The sequence below is a fragment of the Triticum aestivum genome, chromosome 3B, assembly GCF_018294505.1.
Source record: "Triticum aestivum cultivar Chinese Spring chromosome 3B, IWGSC CS RefSeq v2.1, whole genome shotgun sequence".
Lineage (NCBI taxonomy): Eukaryota > Viridiplantae > Streptophyta > Magnoliopsida > Poales > Poaceae > Triticum > Triticum aestivum.
In genome coordinates, this window is record NC_057801.1 from 639,190,983 (window position 1) to 639,197,923 (window position 6,941).

Here is a 6,941-nt window from a genome sequence, read left to right on the forward strand (position 1 = left end):
CAAGGTGTGGGAGACGTCACCGGGCTGCACGTGTGTTGAACGCGGAGGTGCCGTCCGTTCGGCACTAGGATCTCCGGTGATTTGGATCACGACGAGTACGACTCCCTCAACCCCGTTCTCTTGAATGCTTCTGCTTAGCGATCTATAAGGGTATGTAGATGCACTCCCCTCTCTCTCGTTGCTAGTCTCTCCATAGATAGATCTTGGTGACTCGTAGGAAAATTTTGAATTTCTGCTACGTTCCCCAACAGTGGCATCATGAGCTAGGTCTATGCGTACTTTCTATGCACGAGTAGAACACAAGTTGTTGTTGGCGTTGATTTTGTTCAATATGCTTACCGTTACTAGTCCAATCTTATTTCGACGGTATTGTGGGATGAAGCGGCCCGGACCGACCTTACACGTACACTTACGTGAGACAGGTTCCACCGACTGACATGCACTTGTTGCATAAGGTGGCTAGCGGGTGCCAGTCTCTCCCACTTTAGTCGGATCGGATTCGATGAAAAGGGTCCTTATGAAGGGTAAATAGCAATTGGCATATCACGTTGTGGTTTTGCGAAGGTAAGAAATGTTCTTGCTAGTAACCCATAGCAGCCACGTAAAACATGCAAACAACAATTAGAGGACGTCTAACTTGTTTTTGCAGGGTATGATGTGTGATGTGATATGGCCAAAAAGAATCTGATGAATGATATGTGATGTATGAGATTGATCATGTTCTTGTAATAGGAATCACGACTTGCATGTCGATGAGTATGACAACCGGTAGGAGCCATAGGAGTTGTCTTAATTTATTGTATGACCTGCGTGTCATTGAACAACGCCATGTAATTACTTTACTTTATTGCTAAACCGTTAGCCATAGTAGTAGAAGTAATAGTTGGTGAGACAACTTCATGGAGACACGATGATGGAGATCATGATGATGGGGATCATGGTGTCATGACGGTGACGATGATGATCATGGAACCCCGAAGATGGAGATCAAAAGGAGCAAAATGATATTGGCCATATCATGTCACTTTTTGATTGCATGTGATGTTTATCATGTTTACGCATCTTATTTGCTTAGAACGACGATAGTAAATAAGATGATCCCTCTTTAAAATTTCAAGAAAGTGTTCCCCCTAACTGTGCACCGTTGCAAAAGTTCGTCGTTTCGAAGCACCACGTGATGATTGGGTGTGATAGATTCTAACGTTCACATACAACGGGTGTAAGCCAGATTTACACACGCAAAACACTTAGGTTGACTTGACGAGCCTAGCATGTACAGACATGGCCTCGGAACACAAGAGACCGAAAGGTCGAGCATGAGTCGTATGGTAGATACGATCAACATGAAGGTGTTCACCGATGATGACTAGTTCGTCTCACGTGATGATCGGACACGGCCTAGTTGACTCGGATCATGTAATCACTTAGATGACTAGAGGGATGTCTATCTGAGTGGGAATTCATAAGATGAACTTAATTATCCTGAACATAGTCAAAAGGTTTTTGCAAATTATGTCGTAGCTCACGCTTTAGTTCTACTGTTTTAGATATGTTCCTAGAGAAATTTTAGTTGAAAGTTGATAGTAGCAATTATGCGGACTGGGTCCGTAAACTGAGGATTGTCCTCGTTGCTTCGTAGAAGGCTTATGTCCTTAATGCACTACTTGGTATGCTGAACCTCGAACATCGTCTGTGGATGTTGTGAACATTTGACATACACGTTTTGATAACTACGTGATAGTTCAGTTAAACAGTTTAGAGTTGAGCCACCAAAGACGATTTCGAAACGTCGCCGAACATATGAGATGTTTCGAGGGCTGAAATTGGGATATCAGGCTCGTGCCCACATCAAGAGGTATAAGACCTCCGATGATTTTCTTAGCCTGCAAACTAAGGGAGAAAAGCTCAATCGTTGAGCTTGTGCTCAGATTGTCTGAGTACAACAATCACTTGAATCGAGTGGGAGTTGATCTTCCAGATGAGATGGTGATGTTTCTCCAAAGTCATTGCCACCAAGCTACTAGAGCTTCGTGATGAACTATAACATATCAAGGATAGAAATGATGATCCTTGAGATATTCGCGATGTTTGACACCGCGAAAGTAGAAATCAAGAAGGAGCATCAATTGTTGATGGTTGGTGAAACCACTAGTTTCAAGAATGGCAAAGGGCAAGAAGGGACACTTCATGAAATGGAAAATCAGTTACTGCTCTAGTGAAGAAACCCAAGGTTGAACCCAAACCCAAGACTAAGTGCTTCTGTGATAAGGGGAACAGCCACTAGAGCAGAATTACCCTAGATACTTGATAGATGAGAAGGCTGGCAAGGTCGATAGAAGTATATTGGATATACATTATGTTAATGTGTACTTTGCTAGTACTCCTAGTAGCACCAGGGTATTAGATACCAGTTCGGTTGCTAAGTGTTAGTAACTCGAAATAAAAGCTACGGAATAAACGTAGACTAGCTAAAGGTGAGCTAACGATATGTGTTGGAAGTGTTTCCAAGGTTGGTGTGATCAAGCATCGCATGCTCCCCCTACCATCGAGATTGGTGTTAAACCTAAATAATTGTTATTTGGTGTTTGTGTTGAGCATAGAAATGATTGGATTATGTCTATCGCAATACGGTTATTCATTTAAGGAGAATAATGGTTACTCTGTTTATTTCAATAATACCTTCAATGGTCTTGCACCTAAAATGAATGGTTTATTGAATCTCGATCATAGTGATACACATGTTCATGAAAAAAGATATAAGATAGTAATGATAGTACCACCTGCTTGTGGCACTGCCATGCAAGTCATATTGGTATAAAACGCATGAAGAAGCTCCATGTTGATGGATCTTTGGACTCACTCGGTTTTGAAAAGTTTGAGACATGCGAACCATGTCTATTGGTGTATATGCATGAAGAAACTCCATGCAAATGGACCATTTGGACTCACTTGATTTTGAATCCCTTGAGACATGCAAATGATACCACATGGGCAAGATGACTGAAAGCCTCATTTTCAGTAAAATGGAACAAGAAAGCAACTTGTTGGAAGTAATACATTTTGATGTGTGCAGTCCAATGAGTGTTGAGGCACGCAGTGGATATCGTTATGTTCTTACTTCACGGATGATTTGAGTAGATACTGAGTGTATTTACTTGATGAAACACAAGTCTGAATTATTGAATGGTTCAAGTAATTTCAGAGTGAAGTTGAACATCGTCGTGATAAGAGGATAAAATGTCTATGATATGATCATAGAGATGAGTATCTGAGTTACGAGCTTTGGCACGCAATTAAGACATTGTGGAAATTGTTTCGCAATTAATACCGCCTAGAACACCATAGTGTGATGGTGTGTCCGAACATCATAGCTGCACCCTATTGGATATGGTGCGTACCATGATGTCTCTTATCGAATTACCACTATCGTTCATGGGTTAGGCATTAGAGACAACCGCACTCACTTTAATAGGGCACCACGTAATTCCGTTGAGACAACACCGTTTGAACTATGGTTTGGAGAAACCTAAGTTGTCGTTTCTTAAAAGTTTGGGGCTGCGACGCTTATGTGAAAAGGTTTCAGGTTGATAAGCTTGAACCCAAAGCGGATAAAATGCATCTTCATAGGACACCCAAAACAGTTGGGTATACCTCCTAATTTAGATCCGAAAGCAATAGGGATTGTTTCTTGAATCGGGTCCTTTCTCGAGGAAAAGTTTGTCTCGAAAAATTGAGTGGGAGGATGGTGGAGACTTGATATGGTTATTGAGCCGTCACTGCAACTAGTGTGTAGGAGGGAACGGGAAGTTGTTCCTGTGGCACCTACACAAATTGAAGTGGAAGCTGATGATAGTGATCATGAAGCCTCGGATCAAGTCACTGACGAACCTCATAGGATAACAAGGACGCGTACTGCTTCAGAGTGGTACGGTAATCCTGTCTTAAGGTCATGTTGCTAGACAACAATGAACCTACGAGCTATGGAGAAGCGATGGTGGGCCTGGATTCCGACAAATGGCTCGAGGCCATAAAATCCGAGAGAGGATCCATGAATGAAAACAAAGTGTAGACTTTGGAAGAACTGCTTGATGGTCCTAAGGCTGTTGAGTACAGATGGATTTTAAAAGGAAGACGGACAATGATGGTAAGTGTAACCATTAAGAACGCTCGACTTGTCGTTAAGATGTTTTCCGACAAGTTCAAGGAGTTGATTGCGATGAGACTTTCTCATTCGTAGCGATGCTAAGAGTTTGTTGTAATTATATTAGCAATTACTGCATGATTTATGAAATCTTGCAGATAGGATGTCAAAACATTGTTTCCCCGACGTTATTCTTGAGGAAAGGTTGTATGTGATACAACCAGAAGGTTTTGTCAATCCTGAAAGATGCTAACAAGTATGCAAAGCTCCAGCAATCCTTCTAAGGACTGGAGTAAGCATCTCAGAGTTGTAATATATGCTTTGATGAGATGATCAAAGATTTTGGGTTTATACAAAGTTTATGAGAAACTTGTATTTCCAAAGAAGTGAGTGAGAGCACTATAGCATTTCTGATGAGTATATGTTGTTGACATATTGTTGATCGGAAATGATGTAGAATTTCTGGAAAGCATATAGGGTTGTTTGAAAGGTGTTTTTCAATAGAAAACCTGGATTAAGCTGCTTGAACATTGAGCATCAAGATCTATGAGGATAGATCAAAAACCGCTAAATGGTACTTTCAAATGAGCACATACCTTAACATGATCTTGAAGGTGTTCAAGATGGATCAGTCAAAGAAGGAGTTCTTGCCTGAGTTGTAAGGTATAAAGTTAAGACTTAAAGCTCGACCACGGCAGAAGAGAGAGAAAGGACGAAGGTCGTCCCCTATGCTTCAGACGTAGGCTCTATAGTATGCTATGCTGTGTACCACACCGGAAGTGTGCCTTGCCATGAGTCAGTCAAGGGGTACAAGAATGATCCAGGAATGGATCATTGGACATCGGTCAAAATTGTCCTTGGAGTAAATAAGGACATGTTTCTCGATTATGGAGGTGATAAAGAGTTCGGCATAAAGGGTTACGTCGATGCAAGCTTTAACACCTATCCGAATGACTCTGGGTAGCAAACCGAATACGTATAGTGGAGGAACCATTTGGAATAGCTCCAAGTGGAGCGTGGAAGCAGCATTTACAATATGACGTAGAGATTTGCAAAGTACATACAGATCTGAATGTTGCAGACCCGTTGACTAAAACCTCTCTCACAAGCAAAACATGATCAAACCCCAGAACTCATTGAGTCTTAATCACATGATGATGTGAACTAGTTTAGTGACACTGGTAAACTCTTTGGATGTTGGTCACATGGCGATGTGACCTATGAGTGTTAATCACATGGCGATATGAACTAGATTATTGACTCTAGTGCAAGTGGGAGACTGTTGGAAATATGCCCTAGAGCCAATAATTTCCTTGTTCATGATAATCATTTATTATCCATGCTATAATTGTATTGATAGGAAACTCAGATACATGTGTGGGTACATAGACAACACCATGTCCCTAGTAAGCCTCTAGTTGACTAGCTCGTTGATCAATAGATGGTTACGCTTTCCTAACCATGGAAATTGGATGTCGTTGATAACGGGATCACATCATTAGGAGAATGATGTGATGGACAAGACCCAATCCTAAACCTAGCACAAAGATCGTGTAGTTCATATGCTAAAGCTTTTCTAATGTCAAGTATCATTTCCTTAGACCATGAGATTTTGCAACTCCCGGATACTGTAGGAATGCTTTGGGTGTACGAAACGTCACAACATAACTGGGTGGCTATAAAAGTGCACTATGGGTATCTCCGAAAGTGTCTGTTGCGTTGGCACGAATTGAGACTGGGATTTGTCACTCCGTGTGACGGAGAGGTATCTCTGGGCCCACTCGGTAGGACATCATCATAATGTGCACAATGTGACCAAGGGGTTGATCACGGGATGATGTGTTACGAAACGAGTAAATAGACTTGCCGGTAACGAGATTGAACAAGGTATCGGCATACCGACGATCGAATCTCGGGCAAGTACTATACCGCTAGACAAAGGGAATTGAATACGGGATTGATTGAATCCTCGACATCGTGGTTCATATGATGAGATCATCGTGGAACATGTAGGAGCCAACATGGGTATCCAGATCCCGCTGTTGGTTATTGACCGGAGAACGTGTCAATCATGTCTGCATGGTTCCCGAACCCATAGGGTCTACACACTTAAGGTTCGATGACGCTAGGGTTATAGGGAATAGATTTACGTGGTTATCGAATGTTGTTCGGAGTCCCGTATGAGATCCCGGATGTCACAAGGAGTTCCGGATTGATCCGGAGGTAAAGATTTATATATGGGAAGTCCTGTTTTGGTCACCAGAAAAGTTTCGGGTGCTATCGTTAATGTACCGGGACCACCGGGAGGGTCCCGGGGGTCCACCAGGTGGGGCCACTGACCCCAAAGGGCTGCATGGGCCAAGTGTGGGAGGGTACCATCCCCAGGTGGGCTGGTGCGCCCCCCCCCCACCCCACTAGGGCCCAAGGCGCCTAGGGTTTGGGGAGGGGGCGCCTCCACCTTGCTTGGGGGGCAAGTTTCCCCCTCTCCCCCCCCTTGGCCGCACCCCTTGGGGTGGGAACCCTAGATGGGGCACAGCCCCCTCCCTCTCCCCTATATATAGTTGAGGTCTTTGGGGCTGCCAACACACAAGTTTTGACCTCTCCCTGGCGCAGCCCTACCTCTCTTCCTCCTCATCTCTCATGGTGCTTGGCGAAGCCCTACTGGAGTGCCACGCTCCTCCATCACCACCACGTCATTGTGCTGCTGCTGGATGGAGTCTTCCCCAACCTCTCCCTCTCTCCTTGGTGGATCACGGCGTGGGAGACATCACCGGGCTGCACGTGTGTTGAACACGGAGGT